Here is a 21,472-nt window from a genome sequence, read left to right as displayed (position 1 = left end):
ATCATGTTGTGGGGGTGCTTTGCTGCAGGAGGGACTGGTGCACTTCACAAAATAAATGGCATCATGAGGAAGGAAAACTGTAGCTGTAGCTATAATTGAAGCAACATCTCAAGACATCAGTTAAAGCTTGTTCGCAAATGGGTCTTCCAAATGGACAATGACCCCAAGCATACTTCCAAAGTTGTGGCAAAATTACTTAATGACAACAAAGTCAAGGTATTGGAGTGGCCATCACAAAGCCTTGACCTCAATCCCATAGAAAATTTGTTGGCAGAACTGAAAAAGCGTGTGCGAGCAAGGAGGCTTACAAACCTGACTCCGTTAACTAGCTCTGTCAAGAGGAATGGGGCAAAATTCACCCAATTTATTGTGGGAAACTTGTGGAAGGCTACATGAAATGTTTGACCCAAGTTAAACAATTTAAAGGCAATGCTACCAAATACTAATTGAGTGTATGTAAACTTCTGACCCACTGGGAATGTGATGAAAGAAATAAAAGCTGAAATAAATCATTCTCTCTGCTATTTTTCTGACATTTCACATTCTTAAAATAAAGTGGTGATCCTAACTGACCTAAGACAGGGAATTTTTACTTGGATTAAATGAATTGTGATAAACTGAGTTTAAATGTATTTGGCTAAGGTGTATGTAAACTTCAGACTTCAACTGTATATAATAATGTTACTATAATGATGTTTGTACCTATGCAAAACAGTGGTGTAGAGGAGTGTTAGCTGTCTGTCCTGTGTTCCTATGGGGGTCAGATCAGATCCAGAGAGGGCAGGACAGAAGAGAACAGCTTCCTATGGGGGTCAGATCAGATCCAGTGAGGGCAGGACAGAAGAGAACAGCTTCCTATGGGGGTCAGATCAGATCCAGAGAGGGCAGGACAAAAGAGAACAGCTTCCTTTGGGGGTCAGATCAGATCCAGAGAGGGCAGGACAGAAGAGAACAGCTTCCTATGGGGGTCAGATCAGATCCAGTGAGGGCAGGACAGAAGAGAACAGCTTCCTATGGGGGTCAGATCAGATCCAGAGAGGGCAGGACAGAAGAGAACAGCTTCCTATGGGGGTCAGATCAGATCCAGAGAGGGCAGGACAGAAGAGAACAGCTTCCTATGGGGGTTAGATCAGATCCAGTGAGGGCAGGACAGAAGAGAACAGCTTCCTATGGGGGTCAGATCAGATCCAGAGAGGGCAGGACAGAAGAGAACAGCTTCCTATGGGGGTCAGATCAGATCCAGAGAGGGCAGGACAGAAGAGAACAGCTTCCTATGGGGGTCAGATCAGATCCAGAGAGGGCAGGACAGAAGAGAACAGCTACTGGCCCAAAGCTGAAGCTTTTCCTGTCTATAGAAGCTGCTCCTCTCTCTATGTTCATTGTTGGAGCACCAGCTACCACACACACACACACACACACACACACACACACACACACACACACACACACACACACACACACACACACACACACACACACACACACACACACACACACACACACACACACACACACACAGCGGAATGTGGAGCTTTTATATTCTAGAATGTTTTTCCTAATGTGCCTTAAAATATTGGTATTTGGAAAGTATTTACGTAGCTTTTAATGAGAAAAGACAGATTTGCACCCTTTAGTTAGTCAGGGAGTAGGACTGTATTGAATAAATAATGTGTTCATGTTATTTTAGAGGTATGTTCTCCTGAGCTGTTCACATTGTTATTGTCAGGAATGTACTACAGCTACAATGATAATTAGGACTTTATAAAAAACTAGATATAACGACATGAAGTGAACCTTTTATCTATACAACCTATTTTCTTGTTATTTTGTAGATATATTTCTCTTTCTAATTTGTTCGTACAACGAAAGAGAAATGTTTCAGCGTAAACTATTAGATATACATTATAATACTTTCTATCCTAAAAAAACGTAGTTTACATTTTTTTTTTTTTCCATAGCTGTGATTTTCTTATTAACTTTGTGAGATTTTGACTGTTTTACAATGTTGGGAACTTTTTATACTTGAACTGTTTCATACCAAGGAATACGTTAACATATATGTTATATATAATATAAGGAATACGTTAACACACACTATATATTTTAAGAAGAATACTTTGAATGTCTCTGGACATAAACTACCAAGTCTCTCAGAGATTCCAGTACAATATTCTATTTATCTTGCCTTTTCAAATGTGTTGTTCTGCAAATACAATCATTAATTTAACTAGATGAAATAAACAGCCTTTTAGCTGCTTCTATTCGTATTGTAGTTTTTACATAAATACACAACTGACAGAAAGCAGTTCACTGTAGATCCACCAAGTCTCACCTGCTGGGGCACATCTTTCTGTCAAACACAATCACCTGCTGGGGCACATCTTTCTGTCAAACACAATCACCTGCTGGGGCACATCTTTCTGTCAAACACAATCACCTGCTGGGGCACATCTTTCTGTCAAACACAATCACCTGCTGGGGCACATCTTTCTGTCAAACACAATCAACACCTCCTCAGTCTGATCTGTTATCTAGAGGAAACCTTGCCTTATCATAGGGAACGTATTGGAGGTACAGGGTAGGCTAGAGGAAACCTTGCCTTATCATGGGGAACGTATTGGAGGTACAGGGTAGGCTAGAGGAAACCTTGCCTTATCATGGGGAACGTATTGGAGGTACAGGGTAGGCTAGAGGAAACCTTGCCTTATCATAGAGAACGTATTGGAGGTACAGGGTAGGCTAGAGGAAACCTTGCCTTATCATAGGGAACGTATTGGAGGTACAGGGTAGGCTAGAGGAAACCTTGCCTTATCATGGGGAACGTATTGGAGGTACAGGGTAGGCCAGAGGAAACCTTGCCTTATCATGGGGAACGTATTGGAGGTACAGGGTAGGCTAGAGGAAACCTTGCCTTATCATGGGGAACGTATTGGAGGTACAGGGTAGGCTAGAGGAAACCTTGCCTTATCGTGGGGAACGTATTGGAGGTACAGGGTAGGCTAGAGGAAACCTTGCCTTATCATAGGGAACGTATTGGAGGTACAGGGTAGGCTAGAGGAAACCTTGCCTTATCATGGGGAACGTATTGGAGGTACAGGGTAGGCTAGAGGAAACCTTGCCTTATCGTGGGGAACGTATTGGAGGTACAGGGTAGGCTAGAGGAAACCTTGCCTTATCGTAGGGAACGTATTGGAGGTACAGGGTAGGCTAGTAGAAACCTTGCCTTATCATAGGGAACGTATTGGAGGTACAGGGTAGGCTAGTAGAAACCTTGCCTTATCATAGGGAACGTATTGGAGGTACAGGGTAGACTAGTAGAAACCTTGCCTTATCATAGGGAACGTATTGGAGGTACAGGGTAGGCTAGAGGAAACCTTGCCTTATCATAGGGAACGTATTGGAGGTACAGGGTAGGCTAGTAGAAACCTTGCCTTATCATAGGGAACGTATTGGAGGTACAGGGTAGGCTAGAGGAAACCTTGCCTTATCATAGGGAACGTATTGGAGGTACAGGGTAGGCTAGAGGAAACCTTGCCTTATCATAGGGAACGTATTGGAGGTACAGGGTAGGCTAGAGGAAACCTTGCCTTATCATAGGGAACGTATTGGAGGTACAGGGTAGGCTAGAGGAAACCTTGCCTTATCATAGGGAACGTATTGGAGGTACAGGGTAGGCTAGAGGAAACCTTGCCTTATCATAGGGAACGTATTGGAGGTACAGGGTAGGCTAGTAGAAACCTTGCCTTATCATAGGGAACGTATTGGAGGTACAGGGTAGGTAGGCCATACAATGTACATAGCTAAGGTCCAATGACATGTGAAGGACACAGTCAGGGTGAGAGACTCTTTAGAGGGAAACAGCTGTGCACTGATCCAGTCAGAGGCTTCGTCCCAAATGGCACCCTATTCCCTATATAGTGTACTACTTTAGACCAGAACCCTATGAGCCCTGGTTGAAACTAGTGCACTGTATAGGGAATAGGGGGCCATTTAGGAAGCAGACAACGTTATAGAGTATAGCGTTTGGACAGCTGAAGATGGGGACAGGTGGGAAAATACAGTCACTTCCAAAGAATGTTCCAACTGTAAGAGACACTACTCCTCTCTTAACCGTCAGACCATCTCTGGCTACATGTGTCAGGTCTGAACAAAGAATGTTCCAACTGTAAGAGACACTACTCCTCTCTTAACCGTCAGACCATCTCTGGCTACATGTGTCAGGTCTGAACAAAGAATGTTCCAACTGTAAGAGACACTACTCCTCTCTTAACCGTCAGACCATCTCTGGCTACATGTGTCAGGTCTGAACAAAGAATGTTCCAACTGTAAGAGACACTACTCCTCTCTTAACCGTCAGACCATCTCTGGCTACATGTGTCAGGTCTGAACAAAGAATGTTCCAACTGTAAGAGACACTACTCCTCTCTTAACCGTCAGACCATCTCTGGCTACATGTGTCAGGTCTGAACAAAGAATGTTCCAACTGTAAGAGACACTACTCCACTCTTAACCGTCAGACCATCTCTGGCTACATGTGTCAGGTCTGAACAAAGAATGTTCCAACTGTAAGAGACACTACTCCTCTCTTAACCGTCAGACCATCTCTGGCTACATGTGTCAGGTCTGAACAAAGAATGTTCCAACTGTAAGAGACACTACTCCTCTCTTAACCGTCAGACCATCTCTGGCTACATGTGTCAGGTCTGAACAAAGAATGTTCCAACTGTAAGAGACACTACTCCTCTCTTAACCGTCAGACCATCTCTGGCTACATGTGTCAGGTCTGAACAAAGAATGTTCCAACTGTAAGAGACACTACTCCTCTCTTAACCGTCAGACCATCTCTGGCTACATGTGTCAGGTCTGAACAAAGAATGTTCCAACTGTAAGAGACACTACTCCTCTCTTAACCGTCAGACCATCTCTGGCTACATGTGTCAGGTCTGAACAAAGAATGTTCCAACTGTAAGAGACACTACTCCTCTCTTAACCGTCAGACCATCTCTGGCTACATGTGTCAGGTCTGAACAAAGAATGTTCCAACTGTAAGAGACACTACTCCACTCTTAACCGTCAGACCATCTCTGGCTACATGTGTCAGGTCTGAACAAAGAATGTTCCAACTGTAAGAGACACTACTCCTCTCTTAACCGTCAGACCATCTCTGGCTACATGTGTCAGGTCTGAACAAAGAATGTTCCAACTGTAAGAGACACTACTCCTCTCTTAACCGTCAGACCATCTCTGGCTACATGTGTCAGGTCTGAACAAAGAATGTTCCAACTGTAAGAGACACTACTCCTCTCTTAACCGTCAGACCATCTCTGGCTACATGTGTCAGGTCTGAACAAAGAATGTTCCAACTGTAAGAGACACTACTCCTCTCTTAACCGTCAGACCATCTCTGGCTACATGTGTCAGGTCTGAACAAAGAATGTTCCAACTGTAAGAGACACTACTCCTCTCTTAACCATCAGACCATCTCTGGCTACATGTGTCAGGTCTGAACAAAGAATGTTCCAACTGTAAGAGACACTACTCCTCTCTTAACCGTCAGACCATCTCTGGCTACATGTGTCAGGTCTGAACAAAGAATGTTCCAACTGTAAGAGACACTACTCCACTCTTAACCGTCAGACCATCTCTGGCTACATGTGTCAGGTCTGAACAAAGAATGTTCCAACTGTAAGAGACACTACTCCTCTCTTAACCGTCAGACCATCTCTGGCTACATGTGTCAGGTCTGAACAAAGAATGTTCCAACTGTAAGAGACACTACTCCACTCTTAACCGTCAGACCATCTCTGGCTACATGTGTCAGGTCTGAACAAAGAATGTTCCAACTGTAAGAGACACTACTCCACTCTTAACCGTCAGACCATCTCTGGCTACATGTGTCAGGTCTGAACAAAGAATGTTCCAACTGTAAGAGACACTACTCCACTCTTAACCGTCAGACCATCTCTGGCTACATGTGTCAGGTCTGAACAAAGAATGTTCCAACTGTAAGAGACACTACTCCACTCTTAACCGTCAGACCATCTCTGGCTACATGTGTCAGTTCTGAACAAAGAATGTTCCAACTGTAAGAGACACTACTCCACTCTTAACCGTCAGACCATCTCTGGCTACATGTGTCAGTTCTGAACAAAGAATGTTCCAACTGTAAGAGACACTACTCCACTCTTAACCGTCAGACCATCTCTGGCTACATGTGTCAGGTCTGAACAAAGAATGTTCCAACTGTAAGAGACACTACTCCACTCTTAACCGTCAGACCATCTCTGGCTACATGTGTCAGGTCTGAACAACGGTGGACTGAAGTCTCCTCCAAAATGTTTCTCTTCAAAGATTACTCTAAGACTCAATTCTAAATTGAACTCAAATTAATTCAGGAGAGTCCGTGTCTAGTTCATTTCTATGTGGAATTTGAATGTCTTAGTTTGCCAGTTTGGTTGCTGTCCATGGTGCTACATTCTCATGCTGTTCATGACACTGCTGTTTAGGTGATATATGGTTGGCCTGACAAATCAAAACAAACTAAAACCAGGAAGAGGAAGCTGAACTAGACAACTTGTATTATTACTTTACTTGATAATCTGAAGAATAAAAAATCTTGGTTGGTGTCCTCTAGTCTAAACATTAACTCTCAAACTGGAGAAATTCTGAGGCTTGTTGATTACATTATCCCCCTCTCTTGAGAGATTCTGAATCTTGCTGATGACATTTTCCCCCTCTCTTGAGAGATTGTGAATCTTGCTGATTACATTATCCCCCTCTCTTGTTAATAATGTAGATCACCTCTGAAACATGAACCTGCTATGTTCCTAGAATGGTAAGTAGGTGAACTCTATCCCCTGATGAATGCATCCCAAATGGCACCCTACAGTAATCCCTATATTGATACCTGGTTAAAACTAGTGCACTACATAGGGAATAGGGTGCCACTTGGGATGTAGTCTGATCTCTCAACCCTTCCTAGAAGGGTCCTTGGTCTGCCAACTTGCTGCCACAAGTCTCTCTGACAGCTACAACTCTCTACTGAGTATTTCATCAAAACATATCAGTTGACCAATGTAAAATATATACCATATCATCTTTACCAGATCCTGATGATAAACATCCACGCTTCAATTCTATTAACACACATCTACATAATGAAGTTCACTATACTGGATACAGAAACCCTTTCTAATGGGGCTTTGACTTCATTCATGGTTTTGAATCCTATGAGATGGTTGATTGGTTCCTACATGACATTCCCTGCTGTGGTCAGTCAGGAAGAGCAGGTAAAGGTTAGCTGTGTGTGTGTGTGTGTGTGTGTGTGTGTGTGTGTGTGTGTGTGTGTGTGTGTGTGTGTGTGTGTGGAGAGCAACCAGGCAGGAACAAATGAAGCTGCAAAACCTGCGACTTGACCAATCAGACAGAGAGGATCCTGGGAACTCCTCTTTCCCCTGTTTCCACCTGTTTAGGATCCTTTTGAATTCCAGGCAAATAGGAACTTCAATGTGGGAATAAAGATAAGACCACTGATGGCCATGTCAGCTTTACCATTAGTCTGACAGTTTCAGTGGAATAGAGGACATGCTATATAATGTCCTATCTGCATTTTTATTTATTTATTTATTTATTTACCTTTATTTAACCAGGTAGGCTAGTTGAGAACACCTTTATTTAACCAGGTAGGCTAGTTGAGAACACCTTTATTTAACCAGGTAGGCAAGTTGAGAACACCTTTATTTAACCAGGTAGGCTAGTTGAGAACACCTTTATTTAACCAGGTAGGCAAGTTGAGAACACCTTTATTTAACCAGGTAGGCTAGTTGAGAACACCTTTATTTAACCAGGTAGGCTAGTTGAGAACACCTTTATTTAACCAGGTAGGCTAGTTGAGAACACCTTTATTTAACCAGGTAGGCAAGTTGAGAACAAGTTCTCCTTTACAATTGCGACCTGGCCAAGATAAAGCAAAGCAGTTCGACAGATAAAACGACACAGAGTTACACATGGAGTAAAAACAAACATACAGTCAATAATGCAGTATAAACAAGTCTATATACAATGTGAGCAAATGAGGTGAGAAGGGAGGTAAAGGCAAAAAAGGCCATGATGGCAAAGTAAGTACAATATAGCAAGTAAAATACTGGAATGGTAGTTTTGCAATGGAAGAATGTGCAAAGTAGAAATAAAAAATAATGGGGTGCAAAGCAGCAAAATAAATAAATAAATTAAAATTAAATACAGTTGGGAAAGAGGTAGTTGTTTGGGCTAAATTATAGGTGGGCTATGTACAGGTGCAGTAATCTGTGAGCTGCTCTGACAGTTGGTGCTTAAAGCTAGTGAGGGAGATAAGTGTTTCCAGTTTCAGAGATTTTTGTAGTTCGTTCCAGTCATTGGCAGCAGAGAACTGGAAGGAGAGGCGGCCAAAGAAAGAATTGGTTTTGGGGGTGACTAGAGAGATATACCTGCTGGAGCGTGTGCTACAGGTGGGAGATGCTATGGTGACCAGCGAGCTGAGATAAGGGGGGACTTTACCTAGCAGGGTCTTGTAGATGACATGGAGCCAGTGGGTTTATTTAACAGTTACAATACATACATTATTGTTCATTTTCATGGAGTTACATTTTGTGAGGCCGTGAGTTGGTCACACTTGTCCCCATTTTTACGACAGCTGAACCCTATTAGGCAGCTGCAGAATGTCACCTGTCAGGCCTCAGTGTCTGAGTGTGTGCAGGCACAGGAGGGGACAGGTGGTGGCCTACAGGCCCTCCTCAGTGGAAGGAGCATAAAGATAGATAGAGGTGTCCTCTTTATATCTGTGCCATAGTAGTGTCTTTGACAGCATGAACAGCGCCATTTAGGCTACAACCCATAAGAATACCCACCTAGTTGACAACTTTACTACTTTAAAATGGTGGAAGCATGCTGGAAGCCCTCAATGGTGCTGAAACTGTGTTTTTGTCCACTAGAGGCCTCTATCATACTCAATGGTGCTGCCCATGCTGAAACTGTGTTTTTGTCCACTAGAGGCCTCTATCATACTCAATGGGAAGGATGAACAACAAAAGCCCTCTCGTGTTTTGTAAACAAGACCCTTGAAAATGTCTTAATTTCTCCATTCTGATCAATGTGAGAAAGAGTTAGACTTGTTCAGTGTCCGTCAATTCAACTAAATGCTAAACTTGTGGTCAGTTCATTGAATTAGTTGTGTTAATACTAGGCTAAAGAAATTCAGCCTGCACCCTGATGCCAAGACTGGACAGAGTTGTAGATGATTGAAGAACAGAGTTGTAGGGGAGAGAGCTGAGGTCTGTGTGTGTGTGTGTGTGTGTGTGTTCAGATGTGACATGCTGACATCTAGTGGACTTTTGGCCTAGGCTGACTTTTACTTTAAAATAATAATAATAATAATTAACTGGGCACTAATTTATTCATCCTCATAAATAAACAAAAAAGCTATTATTGAAAGTACTTTTTGTTAAAGGCCCAGTGCAGTCAAAAACATGATTTCCCTGTATTTTATTTCCAGGTTGGCATAATACTGTGAAATTGTGAAAATTATGATAATGCTCTTTTAGTGCAAGAGCTGTTTGAAAAGACCGCCTGAAATTTCAGCCTGTTGTTGTGGGATGGAGTTTTGGTCTGCCTGCTGACATCATCACGTGGTACATTTGTTGGCGTCATACATTTGTTGACCAATAAGAAAGAGAGTTCCAAACCTCTCTGGCAATAACAGATCGTTTTCAGTTTTCTCCTACCCACTCAGCCCACTCCCAGACAGTCCAAGCAAAAATTGTTGTTTGAGGAATTTCTCTTCGCTAAGAAGCTATCTTTGTTTCTTTTTGACAATTTCAATAGAAAACAATCACAGTAAGGTACTTAATTGTTGGGGATAGATGATTTAATATAGAAAAACGGCTGTATTGGACCTTTAACGATCAAGTTATAATATTTACTCACCATTGGCCCTATGTTGACATGTGGTCGAGCCCCGCTGCCGCCAGATGGCGCTATTATTCCTCACGTCTTTTGTAATTGCCACGTAAGGAATAATCGCGCCCTCTGATGGCAACAGGGTTGAAACAGCGTGACACAGTTCATTCGAGAAATGACGTACCTCAAGGGGCGCGCATGACCTGTTGGACTGGAATATGTAACGCAGGACTTAGTGGAACAAATATCGCCTGCCGAAAAGGAAAGTAAAGTTTCTTCTAGCTGTTCAGGTGACTATCTTTCAAACTGGGAGCAACTTGGAAAACGCTTACGGAAAACTTTCAAACTTCATTCGACGGAGAATACCGGTAATATGACACTGAGTTGTTTGTTGCAGTGCGATTTTTCTATAGAAATATATATATATATTTTGTACAGCCTGTTATAGTTTGCCACTTCCATAAAACATCGTTTGTGTATGGCGCAGTAATAGTTATCTACAGCCGTAGTTTAGTCGACTAAACTGATCCTAGATCTGAGCTCATGAATCTTGTAACAATAAAATCTTGCCAGTGAACGTTATTATTGGTAGAAGGGTGCAATTGCGGCCCCCAATTAGGGGCGTTCCTGCATTTGCACCTCTCTCTTAATATAATATACAAAAGTATGTGGACACCTCTTCAAATGAGTGGATTCGGTTTTTTCAGTCACAAACATTGCTGACGGGTGTATACAATCAAGCACACAGCCATGCAATCTTCATAGACATTGGCCGTAGATTTTTTAAATTTAACTAGGCAAGTCAGTTAAGAACAAATTATAATTTACTATGACGGCCTACCGGGGAACAGTGGGTTAACTGTCTTGTTCAGGAGAAGGACTACAGATATCTACCTTGTCAGCAAACTTTCGATTACTGGCCCAGCGCTCTAACCACTAGGCTACCTGCCGCCCCCATAGAAAGGCCTTACTGAACAGTTGAGTGACTTTCAACGTGGCACTGTCATAGGATGCCACCTTTCCAACAAGTCAGTTCATCACATTTCTGCCTTGGTCAACTGTAAGTGCTGTTATTGTGAAGTGGAAACATCTAGGAGCAACGACGGCTCAGCCGTGAAGTGGTAGGACATAAAGGCCACAGAATGGGACTGCCAAGTCGCAGCGTGTAAAACATCTCTGTCCTCAGTTGCAACACTCACTAACGAGTTCCAAACTGCCTCTGGAAACAACATTAGCACAAGAACTGTTCGTCAGGAGTTTCATGAAATAGGTTTTCATGGCCGAGCAGCCAAACCTAAGATAAACATGCGCAATGTCAAGCGTCAGCTGGAGTGGTGTAAAGCTTGCTACAATTGGAAATGCATTTTCTGGGGTGATGAATCACGCTTCACCATTTGTTAGTCCTACGGACGAATCTAGTGGATGCCAGGTGGATCTGGTTTGGTGGATGCCAGGAGAACATTACTTGCCTGAATGCATAGTGCCAACTGTAAAGTTTGATGGAGGAGGAATAATGGTCTGGGTCAGTTTTTTATTGGTTTGGGCTAGGCCCCTTACCTTCAATGAAGGGAAATCTTAACTCTACAGCTTACAATGACATTCTAGACAAGTCTGTGCTTCCAACTTTGTGGCAACAGTTTGGGGAAGGCCCTTTCCTGTTTCAGCATGACAATGCCCAAGTGCATAAAAGTGAGGTCCATACAAAATTGGTTTGTCAATCGTTGTGGAAGAACTTGATAGGCCCACAGAGCCCTGACCTCAACCCCATCGAACACCTTTAGGATGAATTGGAACGCCAACTGCGAGCCAGGCCTAATCGCCCAACATCAGTCCCGGACCTCACAAATGCTCTTGTGGCTGAATGGAAGCAAAACCCTGCAGCAATGTTCCAACATCTAGTGGAAAGCCTTCACAGAAGAGTGGAGACTGTTATAGCCGCAATGGGGGACCAACTCCATATTAATGCCCATGATTTTGGAATGAGATGTCAGACGAGCAGGTGTCCACATACTCTTGGTAATGTAGTGTACTTCTAATGATACTTTTTTATTTATTTTTTAACTAGGACTCCGGTACAGAGGCGGGCGCTCCAGTACAGTAGTTAACAGTAACGCACCATAACGTTGGATGCCAAACGTTGATAAACCCCACAAAAGAGGCGGGTAGCTAGGACAACTGTAGACAGTGTCAGTGTCCTTCACCCCCGCCTGACCGGGACTGTTTTCCCGCAGTGCTGTTAACAACGGTGAGGGCAGGCGTTAGCGAAGCCGGAGGACACTGGGTTCTAGCTAGCTACCTAGGACTCCGGTACACATCAGGCAGGATAGGTAGCTAGCTAACGATACCTAGGACTCCGGTACACATCAGGCGGGATAGGTAGGTAGCTAACGATACCTAGGACTCCGGTACACATCAGGCAGGATAGGTAGCTAGCTAACGATACCTAGGACTCCGGTACACATCAGGCGGGATAGGTAGGTAGCTAACGATACCTAGGACTCCGGTACACATCAGGCGGGATAGGTAGCTAGCTAACGATACCTAGGACTCCGGTACACATCAGGCGGGATAGGTAGCTAGCTAACGATAGCTAGGGCTCCGGTACACATCAGGCGGGATAGGTAGCTAGCTAACTATAGCTAGGGCTCCGGTACACATCAGGCGGGGGCGACACCGGTAGCTAGTGATGATACCGGAGCTCCGAGCCATGCGTTGAAATCGCTAAGCAGCTAACTTCGGAGCAGTGTGCGGAAGCATGTGTCACTATCATCGAGGTCAGAAGCTTAGTTTGATCATGTGCTTTTCCACACCATGTGTTGCAAAATGAGAGATTCCACTGATTTGGCCGTTGTTGCAGCTTTCAAACACTGACCTGGACACAGCACTTACAAATATAGTTAGGATTTTGGACAAAAAGTTTCACCTGACTGGTAGTTTAGCAGGTAGAGTATGGAACATTCAGGGATCTGAAGTCGAAAACAGTTGAAGGAACACAATTTAGAAGGGAAAACAAAGTGAAACCACACTTTCTGCTCAGTTCAAATAAATGGTTTTATTTAGTATAATATAATCTTCTGTATTCAGCATCCTAAATAATGCCACAGATTCTGTTTGTTTTAAAATGTATTTTTACTAACAGCTGATGTTACTAATGTGCATTGTGAACAGACAATGAAGCTCCCAGTAATTTACCCTTTTTTCGGCACAATTTGGGTGAAAGCGGCGAAGCCGTTATCCAGCTAACTAGGATAACGTTACCTGCACAGATGGTACCAGGTTTGCCAGATCTAGCTCAATGTATCGACCAATGACCCATGAAAACCTGCACAGATGGAACCAGGGTTGCCAGATCTAGCTCAAATGTATCGACCAATGACTCATGAAAACCTGCCCAAGGGGCTGAACTAGACCCCAATAAATGTTGCAGCAAGAGAGAAGTTGCCACATTTATCCAATAAATCCTTTTCCTATAAAGTTATTAAGCAAATTAAGGAATATCATTTTAACTGACAGGCTAAGAAGCAAACTATGGTTTCCATCAAAATAATAATTATTGCGAGTTTAAGAATATGTCACAAGAGAAGATAAATTGCCCTTATTAAAACTCTCCAGATCATTTTCATCAGTGGATGTAAATTTAACTTGTTTAGAGTGCTATGCTTAAGCAATAAGGCACGATGAGGTGTGGTATATGGACTGTACTTAGGACACAGCCTTTAGCCGTAGTATATTGGCCATATACCACAAACCCCTGACATGCCTTATTGCTATTATAAACTGGTTACCAACATAATTAGAACGTTTTTGTCATTCCCGTGGTACACGTCTGATATACCATGGCTTTCAACCAATCACTATTCAGGGCTCAAACCACCCAGTTAATAATTGTAAATATAACCTGGGTGGTTTGAGCCCTGAATGCTGATTGGCTGAAAGCCGTGGTATATCAGACTGTATACCATGGGTATGACAAAACATTTATTTTTTACTGCTCTAATGATGTTGGTAACCAGATTATAATAACCAGTTTATAATAGCCTCTAGGTTTTTTGATATATGGCCAATATACCACAGCTACGGGCTGTATCCAGGCACTCCGCGTTGCGCAGACATTAGAATGCAGTTTATTTTAAACCACCTCTGAGCAAATGTATCTAAAGAACTCTCGTGTGCCTAAAGTCATTTTCCAATGCTTTGTTGCCGATATATCACTTCTAGTGTTTAATGATTTATGGAAAAAGGGTGCCTTCGTAATGACCAGTCTAAACAGACTTGGTAAAAAGTTGTCACGACGTGCTTGTGTGCTGCTCTGTCTCCATGTCTCTGCTGCCGGACTCTCTCAACCAGCGCTCTCCACGTACACACACCCCTCCAGTCCACTCACTCTCTCAACCAGCGCTCTCCACGTACACACACCCCTCCGGTCCTCTCACTCTCTCAACCAGCGCTCTCCACGTACACACACCCCTCCGGTCCTCTCAAATCAAATCAATTCAAATCAAATGTATTTATATAGCCCTTCGTACATCAGCTGATATCTCAAGTGCTGTACAGAAACCCCAGCCTAAAAACCCAAAACGGCAAGCAATGCAGGTGTAGAAGCACGGTGGCTAGGAAAAACTCCCTAGAAAGGCCAATACATAGGAAGAAACCTAGAGAGGAACCAGGCTATGTGGGGTGGCCAGTCCTCTTCTGGCTGTGCCGGGACACCTTAAAGTTGTACCACTGCCCCTCTCACTCTCTCAACCAGCGCTCTCCACGTACACACACCCCTCCGGTCCTCTCACTCTCTCAACCAGCGCTCTCCACGTACACACACCCCTCCGGTCCTCTCACTCTCTCAACCAGCGCTCTCCACGTACACACACCCCTCCGGTCCTCTCACTCTCTCAACCAGCGCTCTCCACGTACACCACCCCTCCGGTCCTCTCACTCTCTCAACCAGCGCTCTCCACGTACACACCCCTCCGGTCCTCTCACTCTCTCAACCAGTGCTCTCCACGTACACACACCCCTCCGGTCCTCTCACTCTCTCAACCAGCGCTCTCCACGTACACACACCCCTCCGGTTCACTCACTCAACTCACTAACTCACTCAACTAACTCACTCACTCACTCACTCACTCACTCACTCACTCACTCACTCAACTCACTCAACTCACTCAACTCACTCAACTCACTCACTCACTGCCTGATAGTCTGCGGCAGCAGGTCACAAGTGAAATATATTTGTTTAAGAGATATGCATGGCGGCCGCAATGCGATTTAGAAGTATCCCAAAAACCCTCCACCCACGACCAATACATTTTCACCCCTGACATTGTTTTCAAAGTAGCCCAATTTCGCAGGAAAATGTCAAACATGGCAACCATGGATGGAACAATAAATCAGATAGTTGACAGGATGTATAGATATGAAGCATCCGGTTGGTGTTTCCATTCACTGAGAGGAAGCCCAGTGGCTGGAAGTGGCTCTTGGCTCTGCATACCTCCTTGCTTGTTCTGAGCACTATGATTCATTTGGAAACGACAGGCTCTGATCTGTCTTGGGTTAGTTATCACAATATTTGATATCGGCAGACAGTGCCCTTGGCCCCTGAAAAACTCTGACTCTGACTCTTTTGACCCACATTGGAATTGCATTGACAATCAGGGGAAATCCAGAATATCAAGTGTCACACAAGAATTAAGATGGCACGCTTGAGAGGGTGGGCGTTTATGCAGGAACCAATGGAATGCTCGAGGGGGGGAGTTTATGCAGGAACCAATGGAATGCTTGAGGGGGGGCGTTTATGCAGGAACCAATGGAATGCTTGAGTGGGGGGGCGTTCCTGCAGTTGCAGGAATGCCCACATGCAGGAATGCCCCGAATTGCAGGCCGCAATCACACACTGTTGGAGAATTCTTGTGAACAGTCTAGTTAAGAGCGGGACGGGGAGGGACACCTTAAAGTTGTACCACTGCCCCACTCCCTTCCCGTAACCATAGTTAATTTTTAGTTACTGATCAACAGTCACAGGTTATTGTTGGTTATATTATTTTGAGCTCTTACATTGTAATGAATAGCACACTGCTGTTTGCTTATCATTGTTCTAATCTAGATAGTTTGCTGAATCATGGCTCCCTCCCTCCCTCCCTCCCTCCCTCCCTCCCTCCCTCCCTCCCTCCCTCCCTCCCTCCCTCCCTCCCTCCCTCCCTCCCTCCCTCCCTCCCTCCCTCCCTCCCTCCTCCCTCCCTCCCTCCCTCCCTCCCTCGTGATGAACAGTTATTACAGGGTGGATAGAGCGTTCCCTGCTCCAGTATCTGTGCATTAGAGATGCCTCTAAACTGATTCAAACTCCCATTGGACAGCTCTGCAAGCGAGTTTACCAAATAGGGAGTTTTGCTCAGCAGCTGTGTTCATTTCCTGCCGTTACGGCCTGTATGTACTTCCAAAAAAGGTCTAAATTGAAATACAAGCAACCAAAAAAAAGGTCATTTTCAGCACTTTTGAGTTGAGTTGTTGTGTACTTCCTGTTTGTGGCGGTGTGAGTGCCGAATGTGCATTTATTTTCCTTTGCTTGTATATTTTTATTTCTACCTTTTTTGAAGTACATACCAGCCATAACGGGAGTACATTATGACATTTGGTGCGTAAGGAACATATTTTGACATAATGCTTGCAGAGCTGTCTAATGGGAGTTTTAATATGAGCTTCCTGGGCGTTAGAGAGGAGAACCGTCATACTCATTGTCGACATCTCTAATGCACAGATACTGGGGCAGGTATCCCCTAGGGATACCAGGATGGATTTTGGTCTCCTTTTAAAACCCCTTTTTAGATTAGATGATGTACTCTTAAAACCTTTACCATCCTAAACCTACTACGATACCTACTAGGATCCTAACCACCTACCCGACTAGGTGAAAAATCGATGTGCCCTTGAGCAAGGCACTTAACCCTAATTGCTCCTGTAAATTGCTCTGGATAAGAGCTTCTGCTAAATGACCAAAAATGTCAAAAGTAACCTTTGTCATTCTTCATCGTGTGTCTCTGTCTCTAGTGCCCTGTTTCTACAGTCCAGACGAGATCAACACTGTCCTGAACCCCTGTCCTAGTGAGAGGAACAGACCTAGTGATGTCCCAACCTGACAGGAATATCTATTCTTCATTGGAGGGGGGGCATCCAGCCCCCAAATGTAGGCTTTGGGCAGCCAAGCCCACCAGGATATGGGATGACCTTACCCAACACGCAGGGAATGTCGAACCCATTTGGGGGGCCAGGGCCTGCTCCAGAGGGGATGCCCTTCCCCACGCCTGGGGCATTTGGTCAGCCCATGTACTCCCAGGGTCAGGAGAACCCAGGATATGGGATGACCTTACCCAACACGCAGGGAATGTCGAACCCATTTGGGGGGCCAGGGCCTGCTCCAGGGGGGATGCCCTTCCCCACGCCTGGGGCATTTGGTCAGCCCATGTACTCCCAGGGTCAGGGGAACCCAGGATATGGCACTGCACCTTACGCTCCCATGCCTGGGGCTACGGTCAGGGCTTTGACAACCCAAATCATGGTGAGTACTTCAAGTGTTAAAGGGATAGTTCACTCAAACTATCTTTTAGTATTTTGTTCATTAGTCCACAAAATGATGCATGACAGCAGTGACGTTTTCAAGATGGAGCACTTTTAGTACGGAGCAAAAACTACTCATTGATAGATAGAAAGGGGCATTGGAAGTGTTTGTGGTCTGATGTATGTTATCATTCATTGATAGATAGAAAGGGGCATTGGAAGTGTTTGTTTTCTGATGTGCATTGCATTGAGTCTGTCTTTTCTCCCAGACCCAAACACTGGTTACCACAGCGATGATCAACCCCCAGCCTTTAGTGACAATAGTTCCTTCTCTCTTGGCTCTGGACTGGATGACAAGACCATAAGACGAGCCTTCATCCGGAAAGTAAGGGACAGCCTGGACGACATGAGGCTCCAAATCAGGACCTCAAGCAAACTTGAACTAAAGATAAAATATTAACTTAAGATAAAATGGTTGTACATGCATCTGTATAGCCATCATAATAATCAGACAAAATGTCTTCAAACCGTTTTTTAAAGAGCAAATAACCAGAGTCCACGTAGTTGGATTCTAGTAGTGTATGTATCCTGTATCTAATAGTCTCTGTCTCCTTGTCCACCTACAGGTCTTCATGGTGGTTGACCGTCCAGCTGATGGTAACAATTCACCTTTGTGGCTGTCTTCACCTTTGTGGAGGAAATCAAAGTGTTTCGTCAGGGCCAACACATGGACCTACTGGGTATCCTATGGCATCTTCTTCGTCTCTCTCATCACCATCAGCTGCTGTGGAGAGTTTCGCCGTAAACATCCATGGAACCTGATTGCACGTCGTAAGTTAATAATACCTGTCTCATTTCAATGGCCATTATTACCATTATATAATGATGTACTGTATGGGCCTGTTTTCTAAACTCAGATTAAGCCTTTAACCTGGACTAAAAAGCCTGCTTAATGAAGAATAGTATGTGTCGCTATACTTATGGCCGGTTCTGTACATTTATCTAATTAAAGAAGAAACATTATGTCTTATTCACTATAAGTGTGTGTTGATATGTGCACTTCTACATAGAAAGTTGCATAAGTATTGTTGAAATTGTAAAAGAGGTTGTATGACTCTCCTTGCCTCTGGTGTTTCCAGTCCATCCTGACCCTGGCTATGTCCTACATGGTGGGGATGATAGCTAGTTTCTACGACACGGACTCAGTCATCATGGCCGTGGGCATCACTGCTGTTGTCTGCTTCACCGTGGTTATCTTCTCTCTCCAGGTCTGTATCTCTCTCTTCACACTGTTAGAGCGTGGTAGGTACGGGACCAAAACAGAGGGGGAGTTGAGCCTCACTCTTCAACGCTCTTAGTTGGGGAAATGTATGAATTATACTGTTTACTTTGTGCACCTACGTCATATTGCTGAGTGTACCTTTAAACAGCATTTCTATGGAATCAAATGTAACAGGAGTTGAACTGGAATTGACCCTGACCCTGCCATCATAGATTCTGGCCCTGTTCGGTGAGGCTAGGGATGGGAGTGACCCTACCCTGTTCAGTGAGGCTAGTGATGGTACTGACCCTACCCTGTTCAGTGAGGCTAGTGATGGTACTGACCCTACCCTGTTCAGTGAGGCTAGTGATGGTACTGACCCTACCCTGTTCAGTGAGGCTAGTGATGGTACTGACCCTACCCTGTTCAGTGAGGCTAGTGATGGTACTGACCCTACCCTGTTCAGTGAGGCTAGGGATGGTACTGACCCTACCCTGTTCAGTGAGGCTAGTGATGGTACTGACCCTATCCTGTTCAGTGAGGCTAGTGATGGTACTGACCCTACCCTGTTCAGTGATGGTACTGACCCTGCCCTGTTCAGTGAGTCTAGTGATGGTACTGCCCCTGTTCAGTGAGGCTAGTGATGGTATTGACCCTGCCCTGTTCAGTGAGTCTAGTGATGGTACTGTCCCTGTTTAGTGAGTCTAGTGATGGTACTGTCCCTGTTTAGTGAGTCTAGTGATGGTACTGTCCCTGTCTAGTGATGGTATTGACCCTGCCCTGTTTAGTGAGTCTAGTGATGGTACTGTCCCTGTTGAGTGAGTCTAGTGATGGTACTGTCCCTGTTTAGTGAGGCTAGTGATGGTACTGTCCCTGTTTAGTGAGGCTAGTGATGGTACTGTCCCTGTTTAGTGAGGCTAGTGATGGTACTGTCCCTGTTTAGTGAGGCTAGTGATGGTACTGTCCCTGTTTAGTGAGTCTAGTGATGGTACTGTCCCTGTTTAGTGAGTCTAGTGATGGTACTGTCCCTGTTTAGTGAGTCTATTGATGTTATTATGTTTGACAGTAATGAGATTCACCTCATTGGCTAATCACTAAGATGTTCCAATACAGACCAAGTATGACTTCACTTCCTGTCACGGTGTTGCTGTTGGTCTGTCTGATTGTCCTGTTCCTCTTCGGCTTCCTCTGCATCTTCATCCGCAACAATATCCTGGAACTGGTCTATGCCTCGCTGGGCGCTCTACTCGTCACATGCTAAGTTCTTGTCACAAATGCCACCCTATTTTCTTTATAGTGCACTACTTTTGACCATCGTAGTGCACTATTTAGGAAGGGGTGCTATTAGGGATGGCATACTAAAAATCTCTTTCTTGGTAATGATCTTGATTATCATAGGTGGTGTCTCTTCCTGTAGAAACTATACTGGTCGGTGGTAGTAGACAACGATTTAAGTATTCATGCAAGTGCTTTGATTGATGGGCCAAAAGAATGCAATATATAGGAACAGGGTGACCATTTTGTACACAGACTTAGTCATTATTTTGCATGTGTTGTCAGACCAAATCAAGACCTTATGTCACTGCACATGTCTTGCTAAATAGAATGAGTAGAATGCTAATTGTGATAATAGAATGAGTAGAATGCTAATTGTAATTGTTAAAATAGAATGAGTAGAATGCTAATTGTAATTGTGATAATAGAATGAGTAGAATGCTAATTGTAATTGTGATAATAGAATGAGTAGAATGCTAATTGTAATTGTGATAATAGAATGAGTAGAATGCTAATTGTAATTGTGATAATAGAATGAGTAGAATGCTAATTATAATTGTGATAATAGAATGATCATTGTTTTGAATGTGTTTGATTCCAGTTCTTGGCTGTGGACACTCAGCTGCTGCTTGGCAACAAGGAGAATGCCCTGAGTCCAGAGGACTATGTTTTTGCTGCTCTCTCCCTGTACACTGACATCATCAACATCTTCCTCTACATCCTGACTATCGTTGGAAGAGCACGGAACTGAGAGCTTCCTCTAAAGGAACCATTGAAGGATGAAGGAGTCTTTTTACAGGAGTTACCAATCTGTTCCCATATCTAGTACAACACCTGCTCCACATTGTTTTATGTGCCCATGTCTCAGGTGAACACTGCTGTCGCCTGTCGTTCCCCCCCCCCCCTAGCAAACTCAGTCCGGCGTTGAACTTACTCTTGAAAGTTGTAATAGTAGAATGCACAAGGTGACATTTGTAAATTGGGTGGTGCATCATCAGTTCCTCTTGTCAGTCATTACGTACCATGTTTGGGTAACCCTGATCTGGCAGATGCTCTTATCCAGTGCAATGTATTTTTCTATTGTGTTACTATTTTTCTTTGCTCATTTTTCGTACTTTTTAACTCTGCATTGTTGGGAAAAGACTCGTCAATAAGCATTTCACAGTGAAGTTACACCTGTTGTATTCGGAGCATGTTACATGATTTGACTTAGTCCGTTCATTCAACTTGGGTAACTAAACAACCACATATCACAGTCATAGCAAGTAACTCTGCTTGATAGTACTCCCTCATGTTCATTGTGCTCATTTTTACCACAATCCAGACTGGTTTAAATTGTGTAGTGTGAATAATTAATCATATTTGAATTCAATTTGTTTTGTGATATTTCTGATGTTTGTGAGTCTTTGCAGCTGTATTTGTTGATATTTATTCAATTAAAACTGAATTGTGATC

The 21,472-nt window shown here is 43.9% G+C and overlaps 1 pseudogene; it reads left to right on the top strand.

The window, feature by feature from the left end:
- Positions 1-9,940: 9,940 nt before the first annotated feature.
- On the top strand, positions 9,941-21,472 carry LOC116359276 (protein lifeguard 1-like; annotated as a pseudogene).

This window comes from Oncorhynchus kisutch, unplaced genomic scaffold, assembly GCF_002021735.2.
Source record: "Oncorhynchus kisutch isolate 150728-3 unplaced genomic scaffold, Okis_V2 Okis02a-Okis13b_hom, whole genome shotgun sequence".
Lineage (NCBI taxonomy): Eukaryota > Metazoa > Chordata > Actinopteri > Salmoniformes > Salmonidae > Oncorhynchus > Oncorhynchus kisutch.
The sequence above is the reverse complement of the archived record's forward strand: the minus strand, read 5'-3'. Positions and strand labels throughout refer to the sequence as shown.